This window comes from Procambarus clarkii, chromosome 85, assembly GCF_040958095.1.
Source record: "Procambarus clarkii isolate CNS0578487 chromosome 85, FALCON_Pclarkii_2.0, whole genome shotgun sequence".
Lineage (NCBI taxonomy): Eukaryota > Metazoa > Arthropoda > Malacostraca > Decapoda > Cambaridae > Procambarus > Procambarus clarkii.
The window spans coordinates 19,037,265-19,051,436 of NC_091234.1; the positions used below are offsets into that span (position 1 = coordinate 19,037,265).

The window sequence follows — 14,172 nt, forward strand, 5'->3', positions numbered from 1 at the left end:
GTTTATGTGTGTGTGTGTGTGTGTGTGTGTGTGTGTGTGTGTGTGTGTAGGGGAGCAGGGGAAATTATGAGAGGGGAAAGCACCAAGCCATTACGGCTATATAGCACTGGGCAACCCGTTCTCGCACTTGCTTAGTCAATATTGGCTTATTTAATAAGTGCATATGTGACATACTAATTTATTGTGAATATTTTAGTTTTCCTTGAAAAGCTTCATAGAAAACACCGACCTTACCTAACCTTCTTAGTATGTTATGTCTTAGCATCTTATTGCTTCGTAATTACAATTATTACTTAACCTATACCGTTGATAGGTTAAGTAATAATTGTAAATAAGATGCAATAAGATGCTTATCTTAACATACTAAGAAGGTTAGGTAAGGTCGGTGTTTTCTATGAAGCTTTTCAAGGGAAACTAAAATATTCACAATCAATTAGTATGTCACATATGCACTTATTAAATAAGCCAATATTGACTTTAAGCAAGTGCGAGAACGGGTTGCACTGGGAAAGGGTCAGGATAAGGATTTGGGATGGGACGGGGGAAAGGAATGGTGCCCAACCACTTGTGGACGGTCGGGGATTGAACGCTGACCTGCATGAAGCCAGACCGTCGCTCTACCGTCCAGCCCAAGTGGTTTGGAGAAACCTGTCAGTAGCTTATTGACAGATGGCAGTATAGACAGGTAGCAGTATTGACAGGTAGCAGTATTGACAGGTGGCAGTATAGACAGGTAGCAGTATTGACAGGTAGCAGTATTGACAGGTAGCAGTATTGACAGGTAGCAGTATTGACAGGTAGCAGTATTGACAGGTAGCAGTATTGACAGGTAGCAGTATTGACAGGTAGCAGTATTGACAGGTAGCAGTATTGACAGGTAGCAGTATTGACAGGTAGCAGTATTGACAGGTAGCAGTATTGACAGGTGGCAGTATAGACAGGTAGCAGTATTGACAGGTAGCAGTATTGACAGATGGCAGTATTGACAGGTAGCAGTATTGACAGGTGGCAGTATAGACAGGTAGCAGTATTGACAGGTAGCAGTATTGACAGGTAGCAGTATTGACAGGTAGCAGTATTGACAGGTGGCAGTATAGACAGGTAGCAGTATTGACAGGTAGCAGTATTGACAGATGGCAGTATTGACAGGTAGCAGTATTGACAGGTGGCAGTATAGACAGGTAGCAGTATTGACAGGTGGCAGTATTGACAGATGGCAGTATTGACAGGTAGCAGTATTGACAGGTGGCAGTATAGACATGTAGCAGTATTGACAGGTAGCAGTATTGACAGATGGCAGTATTGACAGGTAGCAGTATTGACAGGTGGCAGTATTGACAGATGGCAGTATTGACAGGTAGCAGTATTGACAGGTAGCAGTATTGACAGATGGCTGTATTGACAGGTAGCAGTATTGACAGGTGGCAGTGTTGACAGGTGGCAGTATTGACAGATGGCAGTATTGACAGGTAGCAGTATTGACAGGTGGCAGTATTGACAGGTAGCAGTATTGACAGGTAGCAGTATTGACAGGTAGCAGTATTGACAGGTGGCAGTATAGACAGGTAGCAGTATTGACAGGTAGCAGTATTGACAGATGGCAGTATTGACAGGTAGCAGTATTGACAGGTGGCAGTATAGACATGTAGCAGTATTGACAGGTAGCAGTATTGACAGATGGCAGTATTGACAGGTAGCAGTATTGACAGGTGGCAGTATAGACATGTAGCAGTATTGACAGATGGCAGTATTGACAGGTAGCAGTATTGACAGGTGGCAGTATTGACAGGTAGCAGTATTGACAGGTGGCAGTGTTGACAGGTAGCAGTATTGACAGGTAGCAGTATTGACAGGTAGCAGTATTGACAGGTAGCAGTATTGACAGATGGCAGTATTGACAGGTAGCAGTATTGACAGGTAGCAGCATTGACAGGTGGCAGTGTTGACAGGTAGTAGTATTGACAGATGGCAGTATTGACAGGTAGCAGTATTGACAGGTGGCAGTGTTGACAGGTAGCAGTACTATTGACACCATGTCAACATTGTGTCAGTGTCAAGGTGTATAAGCATCAACCTGTTGACTGATGTTGTGGATTGTCAAGCGACGCTAAATGCTGTCAAGAGGCGAGGAAAGTGACGGTCAAGAGTGGGCAAGTTTATGTGATGCAGCTCAAGGGGTCACTTAAGGGGGCTTGGGGGGAGGGGGGGATGGATGGGGAGGGGGACGTCGCCCCCCCACTTTCAGTTTCTGGCCAGTTGCGTGAGGTGGTGGGGGTGGAAGGAGGTGGGGTCCACACCCACACACACACATACAGCCACGCGCGCGCACACACCCACACGCACACCCACGCACGTACGTACGCATGCACACACACACACCCACACCCACACCCACACCCACACCCACACATGCGCGCGCGCGCGCGCACACACACACACACACACACACACACACACACACACACACACACACACACACACACACACACACACACACACACACAGGGGCCTCGTAGCCTGGTGGATAGCGCGCAGGACTCGTAATTCTGTGGCGCGGGTTCGATTCCCGCACGAGGCAGAAACAAATGGGCAAAGTTTCTTTCACCCTAAGTGCCCCTGTTACCTAGCAGTAAATAGGTACCTGGGAGTTAGTCAGCTGTCACGGGCTGCTTCCTGGGGTGTGTGTGTGTGTGGGGTGGGAAAAAAAAAAAAAGTAGTTAGTAAACAGTTGATTGACAGTTGAGAGGCGGGCCGAAAGAGCAAAGCTCAACCCCCGCAAAAACACAACTAGTAAGCACACACACACACACACACACACACACACACACACACACACACACACACACACACACACACACACACACACACACACAAGGAGAACACGCACAAGGGGACACAGGTGGAAACTGAGTGCCCAAATGAGCCACAGAGATATTAGAAAGAACTTTTTTAGTGTCAGAGTGGTTGACAAATGGAATGCATTAGGAAGTAATGTGGTGGAGGCTGACTCCATACACAGTTTCAAGTGTAGATATGACAGAGCCCAATAGGCTCAGGAACCTGTACACCTGTTGATTGACGGTTGAGAGGCGGGACCAAAGAGCCAGAGCTCAACCCCCGCAAGCACAACTAGGTGAGTACACACCCACACACCCACACACACACCCACGCACACAATATGTTTAGCTCTATTCTCGTGTCCATTAAAGGAGATGTAGTCTATATAACCTAACTGCTATTTCCCTGTTGGATTCCTTTTGCTATATTTAACCTTTCTAACTTGGTGGTCTGAAGCTACTGCAGAGGGCGAGGCTCCAGCCCCATCCACCTGCTGGGGCAGAAACCCATCAACAAAGCCCATCACTGGTGTAGAAGACTTTGTGTAGGTGTGAGAGGTTATAGGGGAAGGTGTGTATGGACATGAGTCAGGTCGATGGGCCTCATAGATGTCGACATGAGACAGGTCGATGGGCCTCATAGATGTCGACATGAGTCAGGTTGATGGGCCTCACAGATGTCGACATGAGACAGGTCGATGGGCCTCACAGATGTCGACATGAGTCAGGTCGATGGGCCTCACATATGTCGACATGAGTCTGGTCGATGGGCCTCACAGATGTCGACATGAGTCAGGTCGATGGGCCTCACAGATGTCGACATGAGTCAGGTCGATGGGCCTCACATATGTCGACATGAGTCTGGTCGATGGGCCTCATAGATGTCGACATGAGTCTGGTCGATGGGCCTCATATATGTCGACATGAGTCAGGTCGATGGGCCTCATAGATGTCGACATGAGTCTGGTCGATGGGCCTCACATATGTCGACATGAGTCAGGTCGATGGGCCTCACAGATGTTGACATGAGTCTGGTCGATGGGCCTCTCAGATGTCGACATGAGTCAGGTCGATGGGCCTCACATATGTTGACATGAGTCAGGTCGATGGGCCTCACATATGCAGACACGAGTCAGGTCGATGGGCCTCACATATGCAGACATGAGTCAGGTCGATGGGCCTCACATATGCAGACATGAGTCAGGTCGATGGGCCTCACATATGCAGACACGAGTCAGGTCGATGGGCCTCACATATGCAGACATGAGTCAGGTCGATGGGCCTCACATATGCAGACATGAGTCAGGTCGATGGGCCTCACATATGCAGACATGAGTCAGGTCGATGGGCCTCACATATGCAGACACGAGTCAGGTCGATGGGCCTCACATATGCAGACATGAGTCAGGTCGATGGGCCTCACATATGCAGACATGAGACAGGTCGCTGGGCCTCATATATGCAGACATGAGTCAGGTCGATGGGCCTCACATATGCAGACATGAGACAGGTCGATGGGCCTCACATATGTCGACATGAGTCAGGTTGATGGGCCTCACAGATGTCGACATGAGACAGGTCGCTTGGCCTCATATATGCAGACATGAGTCAGGTCGATGGGCCTCATATATGCAGACATGAGTCAGGTCGATGGGCCTCATATATGCAGACATGAGTCAGGTCGATGGGCCTCACAGATGTCGACATGAGTCAGGTCGATGGGCCTCACAGATGTCGACATGAGTCAGGTCGATGGGCCTCACAGATGTCGACATGAGTCAGGTCGATGGGCCTCATAGATGTCGACATGAGTCAGGTCGATGGGCCTCATATATGCAGACATGAGTCAGGTCGATGGGCCCCACATTTGCAGACATGAGACAGGTCGCGGGACCTAGCCAGAGATGAGGTAACAGCTAGGACGCCCCCAGCACTCTCCCCCATGTGTGTGTGTGTGTCTGCGTGCGTGTGTGCGTGCAAATCGATAACCAGGAGACTAAATAACATGACCAAATCACACCAAGTAAGCCACCACGTCTGCGGGCCCCTGTTGACGTCACCGCCGCTGGTGATCCTGATAACGTGGTGGAATATCGGGTTGATTATCCGGCGGTGATTGGTGGTGGTGGTGGCATGTGTTTCGGTCGGGTGCCCCGCCCACCACCACGGTTGTGGCGTGGGGCGCGCGGGCCCACTACCTCAGTCGACCGGCAGGTGTCGCTCGGCCCAGCGCACTGCTAAGCTAGCCTCGGCCACTGTCCTCGTCCTCCACTATCCTCTGTCCTTACTGCGTCAGTTGATAGGGGATAGGAGAGATAAGGGGATGTTTAGGTGTACATTGACTCCAGCTGGGACAGGACTTACTGTCTGTGTGTGTGCGTGCGTGTGTGTGTGTGTACGTGTGCGCATGCGTGTCGACACTGGGTGACCGTTCAGGAAGTGACCTTTCTACAGCCTGGCATTCTGAGTAATGAGAAACTGAACGACTCAGTGACCTGGAAAGTGATCGATGTGTTGGCATTTAGCCCCCAAACTGTTCAGCTGTGTGATCCACCAAACTGTTCTCGTCGTGTTCATGAACACACACAATGTGTATCGCGTGTGTGAACACTGAACACGCCATGTTTCCACTCCCCCAAGAATGAACACATGAAAGAGAACTCAAGAACCAAAAGTGACATGTAACCGCGTTTTTTTTTCAATATATTCAATATATATACTTTAGACGGAAACTTTGTAGCAATTTCGAACACATTAATATTTGTTTATTGATATTGGTGTACGAATTTGAGACGAATATTGGTATTTTGAGAGACTGGTTATAGCTGTGTACACTATGGTCTTTGGCGACCTATCTATCGTGACCTATCTATTGTGACCTATCTATCGTGACCCATCTATGGTGACCCATCTATTGTGACCATCCCCACCTTTGTGCCACACTTATTGTTATTGTGGAAAGTCTTTTTCGTAAATAAACAGTTTACGGCAAGAATTAACAAAGTGAAAGAAAACGCAACTCTGAACACGTGAAGTTAGAGAGTTGAAGGGGGGACTAAAGTAGGCGTCCAACTGCCTGTTCTTTAGGTCTAACCTGACAATATATAGGCCTAGTGAGTGAGGGAGGCCAGCTGTGGTCACACTGGGTGAGGGAGGCCGGCCTCATACTACCCTGAGCCAGCTGTGGTCACACTGGGTGAGGGAGGCCGGCCTCATACTACCCTGAGCCAGCTGTGGTCACACTGGGTGAGGGAGGCCGGCCTCATACTACCCTGAGCCAGCTGTGGTCACACTGGGTGAGGGAGGCCGGCCTCATACCACCCCACAGCCAGCTGTGGTCACACTGGGTGAGGGAGGCCGGCCTCATACCACCCCACAGCCAGCTGTGGTCACACTGGGTGAGGGAGGCCGGCCTCATACTACCCTGAGCCAGCTGTGGTCACACTGGGTGAGGGAGGCCGGCCTCATACCACCCTGAGCCAGCTGTGGTCACACTGGGTGAGGGAGGCCGGCCTCATACTACCCTGAGCCAGCTGTGGTCACTCTGGTTGAGGGAGGCCGGCCTCATACCACCCCACAGCCAGCTGTGTTGACTGCTCTCTGTTCCGGCTCCTCCAATGTCCCTGAGAATGTTGAATGGTGTTTTCCTCTCTCTAAACATGACCTGAGGCTTAATTGCATTAGTCTTTCCTCGCAATTCGTACCTCTCGACTCTGGGACTAACTTCACTTTGTGATTTACATTAGAACTCGACGCTGAAGCCAGATTGTTCCAGAACTGGGGGTGTGGAGTGTGACACAAGGGCCTGATTGGCTCCTTCTCTAGACAAAAAGTAGTTCTAATTTTCCCAACCTTGCACACACCGATGATGATATTCGTTTGATGTAGGCTCCAGGCAGTAGTCCAATTTTATGTCTTAATTGCAAAAGTGTTTCCACTCATAGTTTCCAGGTAGTGGTTGTCCTAATGTCCCCAGCACCTTGCTTCATTATCTTGCATTTGCTCGAGTTAAACTCTATAGTCGCCAAGTGTTTCAGCATTGTCAGTCTTTGTCCGAGCTATCTTAATGCAGGTTTTCCGGGCACTTGGTGATAGTGGGATGGGGACTGGAATGACAACGTTTGTCATTATGACTCTTGTTACGGTGCCATGAATGACGGAAGCCATTGGGGCTTGGACGAGTTGGGGGTTGTTATTGACTGCTGACCTCCCCCTGCCCCGCCCCCCCCCCACACGTCCTGCCCCACCCACCACACGTCCTGCCCCGCCCCCCACACGTCCTGCCCCGCCCCCCACACGTCCTGCCCCGCCCCCCACACGTCCTGCCCCGCCCCCCACACGTCCTGCCCCGCCCCCCACACGTCCTGCCCCGCCCCCCGCACGTCCTGCCCCGCCCCCCACACGTCCTGCCCCGCCCCCCACACGTCCTGTCCCGCCCCCCACACGTCCTGCCCCGCCCCCCACACGTCCTGCCCCGCCCCCGCACGTCCTGCCCCGCCCCCACACGTCCTGTCCCGCCCCCCACACGTCCTGCCCCGCCCCCCACACGTCCTGCCCCGCCCCCCACACGTCCTGCCCCGCCCCCCACACGTCCTGTCCCGCCCCCCACACGTCCTGTCCCGCCCCCCACACGTCCTGCCCCGCCCCCACACGTCCTGCCGCCTCCCACACGTCCTGCCCCACCTCCCACACGTCCTGAACCGCCCCCCACACGTCCTGCCCCACCCCCAACACGTCCTGCCCCGCCCCGCACACGTCCTGCCCCGTCCCCACACGTCCTGCCCCGCCCCCCACACGTCCTGCCACCCCCCACACGTCCTGCCACCCCCCACACGTCCTGCCCCACCCACCACACGTCCTGCCCCACCCACCACACGTCCTGCCCCGCCCCCCACACGTCCTGCCACCCCCCACACGTCCTGCCACCCCTATGCAACAGTCTTCGTGTCTCTGAGGTTGTCTGTGATCTTAATGAATAAAGATTGGACGTAGATTCTGCCACACACACACGACATAACCCCCTACCGCCCCCTCTCTCCCACCCCCCACTCCAGGTGGGGGCGGGGGCCACACCCACACTGGTGGGGAGCCACACCCACAGTGGTGCGGGGGCCACAACCACAGTGGTGGAGGGCCACACCTACTATTGATATGTTGTCATATTCATAGTAAAACTGAGAACTCGACATATCGACACACATCATAAAGCTATAAATTCCTTTCTGAATTGCCATGTTTAAGTAATTCTGCAAATTGCAAAAGTTTGGGTCAGTGATGCGTTGGTCGTAAGAGCACTGCTTGAGCAGCTTGTCTGAACTACAGGTGTTGGTACTAGTTATCACAGTTACCTGACCACAGGTGTTGGTACTGGTTATCATAGTTACCTGACCACAGGTGTTATATGTGTTATCATACCTGCCTACAGGTGTTGGTACTGGTTATCATAGTTACCTAACCACAGGTGTTGGTACTGGTTATCACAGTTACCTGACCACAGGTGTTGGTACTGGGTTATCATAGTTATCTGATCACAGGTGTTGGTACTGGGTTATCATAGTTATCTGATCACAGGTGTTGGTACTGGTTATCATAGTTATCTGACCACAGGTGTTGGTACTGGTTATCGTACTTATCTGACCACAGGTGTTGGTACTGGTTATCGTAGTTACCTGACCACAGGTGTTGGTACTGGGTTATCATAGTTACCTGACCACAGGTGTTGGTACTGGGTTATCATATTTACCTGACCACAGGTGTTGGTACTGGTTATCATATTTACCTGACCACAGGTGTTGGTACTGGTTATCATATTTACCTGACCACAGGTGTTGGTACTGGTTATCGTAGTTACCTGACCACAGGTGTTGGTACTGGTTATCATAGTTATCTGACCACAGGTGTTGGTACTGGTTATCATAGTTACCTGCCTACAGGTGTTATATATGTTATCATACCTGCCTAGAGGTGTTATATGTGTTATCATACCTGCCTACAGGTGTTATATATGTTATCATACCTGCCTACAGGTGTTGTGTTATCATACCTGCCTACAGGTGTTGTGTTATAATACCTGCCTACAGGTGTTATATATGTTATCATACCTGCCTACAGGTGTTGTGTTATCATACCTGCCTACAGGTGTTGTGTTATCATACTTGCCTACAGGTGTTATATATGTTATCATACCTGCCTGCAGGGGTCGTGTTATCATACCTGCCTACAGGTGTTGTGTTATCATACCTGCCTGCAGGGGTCGTGTTATCATACCTGCCTACAGGTGTTGTGTTATCATACTTGCCTACAGGTGTTATATATGTTATCATACCTGCCTGCAGGGGTCGTGTTATCATACCTGCCTGCAGGGGTCGTGTTATCATACCTGCCTGCAGGGGTCGTGTTATCATACCTGCCTGCAGGGGTCGTGTTATCATACCTGCCTACAGGGGTCGTGTTATCATACCTGCCTACAGGTGTTGTTATCATACCTGCCTGCAGGGGTCGTGTTATCATACCTGCCTGCAGGGGTTGTGTTATCATACCTGCCTGCAGGGGTCGTGTTATCATACCTGCCTGCAGGGGTCGTGTTATCATACCTGCCTGCAGGGGTTGTGTTATCATACCTGCCTGCAGGGGTCGTGTTATCATACCTGCCTGCAGGGGTTGTGTTATCATACCTGCCTGCAGGGGTTGTGTTATCATACCTGCCTGCAGGGGTTGTGTTATCATACCTGCCTGCAGGGGTCGTGTTATCATACCTGCCTGCAGGGGTCGTGTTATCATACCTGCCTGCAGGGGTTGTGTTATCATACCTGCCTGCAGGGGTCGTGTTATCATACCTGCCTGCAGGGGTCGTGTTATCATACCTGCCTGCAGGGGTTGTGTTATCATACCTGCCTGCAGGGGTCGTGTTATCATACCTGCCTGCAGGGGTCGTGTTATCATACCTGCCTGCAGGGGTCGTGTTATCATACCTGCCTACAGGGGTCGTGTTATCATACCTGCCTGCAGGTGTTGTGTTATCATACCTGTCTGCAGGGGTCGTGTTATCATACCTGCCTGCAGGGGTCGTGTTATCATACCTGCCTACAGGGGTCGTGTTATCATACCTGCCTGCAGGTGTTGTGTTATCATACCTGCCTGCAGGGGTCGTGTTATCATACCTGCCTACAGGGGTCGTGTTATCATACCTGCCTGCAGGGGTTGTGTTATCATACCTGCCTGCAGGTGTTGTGTTATCATACCTGCCTGCAGGGGTCGTGGCCGCCATTGTGTTGTCTCTGAAGCGCTGAGATAAATATTGTGTTGCGGTGTTGGTGGGGAGTATGGGTCGATGGTGGGCGGGGGCGGGTGGGTGGTGGGTGGTGGGCGGGGGCGTGTTGTGGTGGGTGGTGGTGGGCGGGGAGGTGGTGGGCGGGGGGGTGTTGTGGTGGGTGGTGGTGGGCGGGGAGGTGGTGGGTGGGGGCGTGTTGTGGTGGGTGGTGGTGGGCGGGGAGGTGGTGGGCGGGGGGGTGTTGTGGTGGTGGGCGGGGAGGTGTTGGGCGGGGGGTGTTGTGGTGGTGGGCGGAGGGGTGTTGTGGTGGTGGGTGGTGGGCGGGGAGGTGGTGGGCGGTGGGCAGGGAGGTTGTGGTGGTGGGCGGGGGCGTGTTGTGGTGGTGGGCGGGGAGGTGACTGATTGACTATGTTTATATTGAACCCACTTTCTCCTCTCTCTCTCTCTCTCTCTCTGTCTATATATATATATATATATATATATATATATATATATATATATATATATATATATATATATATATATATATATATAATGTTATAAATTTAATTGAGTGTATTTAAAAGAATACTACTGCAAGTTGTGTTTGTAGGGACCCTTATCCTCGAAGAGGAAAATATGTAGCACCCGGTGGGATTCTTGTGGTTCCCAACTTCATTCTCAGGGGTCGTGTACCCCTGCCAGGTGGCCTGGGGTCGTGTACCCCTGCCAGGTGGCCTGGGGTCGTGTACCCCTGCCAGGTGGCCTGGGGTCGTGTACCCCTGCCAGGTGGCCTGGGGTCGTGTACCCCTGCCAGGTGGCCTGGGGTCGTGTACCCCTGCCAGGTGGCCTGGGGTCGTGTACCCCTGCCAGGTGGCCTGGGGTCGTGTACCCCTGCCAGGTGGCCTGGGGTCGTGTACCCCTGCCAGGTGGCCTGGGGTCGTGTACCCCTGCCAGGTGGCCTGGGGTCGTGTACCCCTGCCAGGTGGCCTGGGGTCGTGTACCCCTGCCAGGTGGCCTGGGGTCGTGTACCCCTGCCAGGTGGCCTGGGGTCGTGTACCCCTGCCAGGTGGCCTGGGGTCGTGTACCCCTGCCAGGTGGCCTGGGGTCGTGTACCCCTGCCAGGTGGCCTGGGGTCGTGTACCCCTGCCAGGTGGCCTGGGGTCGTGTACCCCTGCCAGGTGGCCTGGGGTCGTGTACCCCTGCCAGGTGGCCTGGGGTCGTGTACCCCTGCCAGGTGGCCTGGGGTCGTGTACCCCTGCCAGGTGGCCTGGGGTCGTGTACCCCTGCCAGGTGGCCTGGGGTCGTGTACCCCTGCCAGGTGGCCTGGGGTCGTGTACCCCTGCCATCTGTGTTGCTGTGCGGACACCCAGATCGCCGAGTTTGACGAGAAGGGAAAGTTGTTTCCACCCCGTGGGTCGTTCTAAAGCTGAATGGCTTTATCTAAGAGTGATTCCAGTAAGCTGCCGTGCTCACCAAGCTTGAAGGTGTTGTAAGATAGCAGATATCTCGGAAAGGTTATCGTGAGGAGGGACAGGCATTATAGGTATCTCTCACTCTCCAGGGCGGGAGTTGTATTATCTGTATACATACATACATACATACACATTTATACAACATACACGCTCCTGTAGCCTGCTGAAACCTGCTCCCCTGCTCCTGTAGCCTGCTGAAACCTGGTCCCCTGGTGTCGTAGCCTGCTGAAACCTGGTCACCTGCTCCTGTAGCCTGCTGAAACCTGGTCCCCTGCTCCTGTAGCCTGCTGAAACCTGGTCCCCTGCTCCAGTAGCCTCCTAAAACCTGGTCCCCTGCTGCTGTAGCCTGCTGAAACCTGGTCCCCTGCTGCTGTAGCCTGCTGAAACCTGGTCCCCTGCTGCTGTAGCCTGCTGAAACCTGGCCCCCTGCTGCTGTAGCCTGCTGAAACCTGGTCCCCTGCTCCTGTAGCCTGCTAAAACCTGGTCCCCTGCTGCTGTAGCCTGCTGAAACCTGGTCCCCTGCTCCTGTAGCCTGCTGAAACCTGGTCCCCTGCTCCAGTAGCCTCCTAAAACCTGGTCCCCTGCTCCTGTAGCCTGCTGAAACCTGGTCCCCTGCTCCAGTAGCCTACTAAAACCTGGTCCCCTGCTCCTGTAACCTGCTGAAACCTGGTCACCTGCTCCTGTAGCCTGCTGAAACCTGGTCCCCTGCTCCTGTAGCCTGCTGAAACCTGATCCCCTGCTCCTGTAGCCTGCTGAAACCTGGTTCCCTGCTCCTGTAGCCTGCTGAAACCTGGTTCCCTGCTCCTGTAGCCTGCTGAAACCTGGTCCCCTGCTCCTGTAGCCTGCTGAAACCTGGTCACCTGCTCCTGTAGCCTGCTGAAACCTGGTCACCTGCTCCTGTAGCCTGCTGAAACCTGGTTCCCTGCTCCTGTAGCCTGCTGAAACCTGGTCCCCTGCTCCTGTAGCCTGCTGAAACCTGGTCCCCTGCTCCTGTAGCCTGCTGAAACCTGGTCCCCCTGCTCCTGTAGCCTGCTGAAACCTGGTCCCCTGCTCCTGTAGCCTGCTGAAACCTGGTTCCCTGGTCCTGTAGCCTGCTGAAACTTGCAATGCGGGGCATGATACAGTCAGTAGTTACACAGTTGAGCCTGGAAGCGAGAAGTCCGCAGTTCCGTGCTTGACAAATATTAAAGCTCCCCGGCGGAGCTCAGACGGCTCGCCGGGGCTCTGTGAGCTCCTCTCAGCTTGGGAACACACTCGTAAATCCCAGCCGAAATTCTGAGGAGATTTCAGGTGGATTAATTGTGAGGGAGATTTCAGGTGGATTATTTCAGCGGGTAACTGTTACCATTTGCTGCGTGAGTCTTTGTCCTGCTTGGTGGATGACACACCTGTCTGTGGGGGTGTTGGTGGATGACACACCTGTCTGTGGGGTGGTTGGTGGATGACATACCTGTCTGTGGGGGTGTAGATGGATGGCACACCTGTCTGTGGGGTGGTTGGTGGATGATACACCTGTCTGTGGGGGTGTTGATGGATGACACACCTGTCTGTGGGGTGGTTGGTGGATGACATACCTGTCTGTGGGGGTGTAGATGGATGGCACACCTGTCTGTGGGGTGGTTGGTGGATGATACACCTGTCTGTGGGGGTGTTGGTGGATGACACACCTGTCTGTGGGGGTGTTGGTGGATGACACACCTGTCTGTGGGGGTGTTGGATGACACACCTGTCTGTGGGGGTGTTGGTGGATGACACACCTGTCTGTGGGGGTGTTGGTGGATGGCACACCTGTCTGTGGGGTGGTTGGTGGATGACACACCTGTCTGTGGGGTGTTGGTGTGTGTCACACCTGTCGTTCCTGGTGGTCACACACACACACCTGTCGTTCCTGGTGGCCACACACACACCTGTCGTTCCTGGTGGCCACACACACACCTGTCGTTCCTGGTGGCCACACACACACCTGTCGTTCCTGGTGGCCACACACACACACACCTGTCGTTCCTGGTGGCCACACACACACCTGTCGTTCCTGGTGGCCACACACACACCTGTCGTTCCTGGTGGCCACACACACACCTGTCGTCCCTGGATGCCACACACACATCTGTCGCTCCTGGTGGCCCAACACACCTGTCGTTTCTGGCGGCCACACACACACCTGTCGTTCCTGGTGGCCACACACACACCTGTCGTCCCTGGTGGCCACACACATCTGTCGCGCCTGGTGGCCCAACACACCTGTCGTTCCTGGCGGCCACACACACATCTGTCGTTCCTGGTGGCCCAACACACCTGTCGCTCCTGGTGGCCAGGTGTGGGGGGCCAGATGTGGGGGGTCCAGGTGTGGGGGGTCCAGGTGTGGGGGTTCCAGGTGTGGGGGTTCCAGGTGTGTGTGGGGGGGGCCGGCTTCTGGAGAAAGCACTATCGATGTTCCCATATTTTATTCCTGACATTTACGGCAGGTCCCGCCTCCGCGTGTGATGGAGGATCCGGATATGGTGGTCTTGGTTACATGGAGTGGCCTTAGTGGGCTCTAGCTCCCGGTACCCGGTCGATACGTTATTGGGGCCCCTTGAGGCACTCTGGGTCTGGTACTCTGGTACTCCTG

General features: G+C 53.5%; 1 protein-coding gene across 7 annotated transcripts in view; it reads left to right on the top strand.

Annotated features, from left to right (window-relative positions):
* The first annotated feature begins 5,011 nt into the window (after positions 1-5,011).
* Positions 5,012-14,172, top strand: part of Ih (hyperpolarization activated cyclic nucleotide gated potassium channel Ih) — a 359,520-nt gene continuing 350,359 nt past the window's right edge. For all 7 annotated transcript variants that reach the window (XM_069316752.1, XM_069316753.1, XM_069316754.1 and 4 more), the window contains exon 1: positions 5,012-5,128. The gene's annotated coding sequence lies outside the window, so the exon portion shown is untranslated. The remainder of the gene's footprint in view (positions 5,129-14,172) is intronic.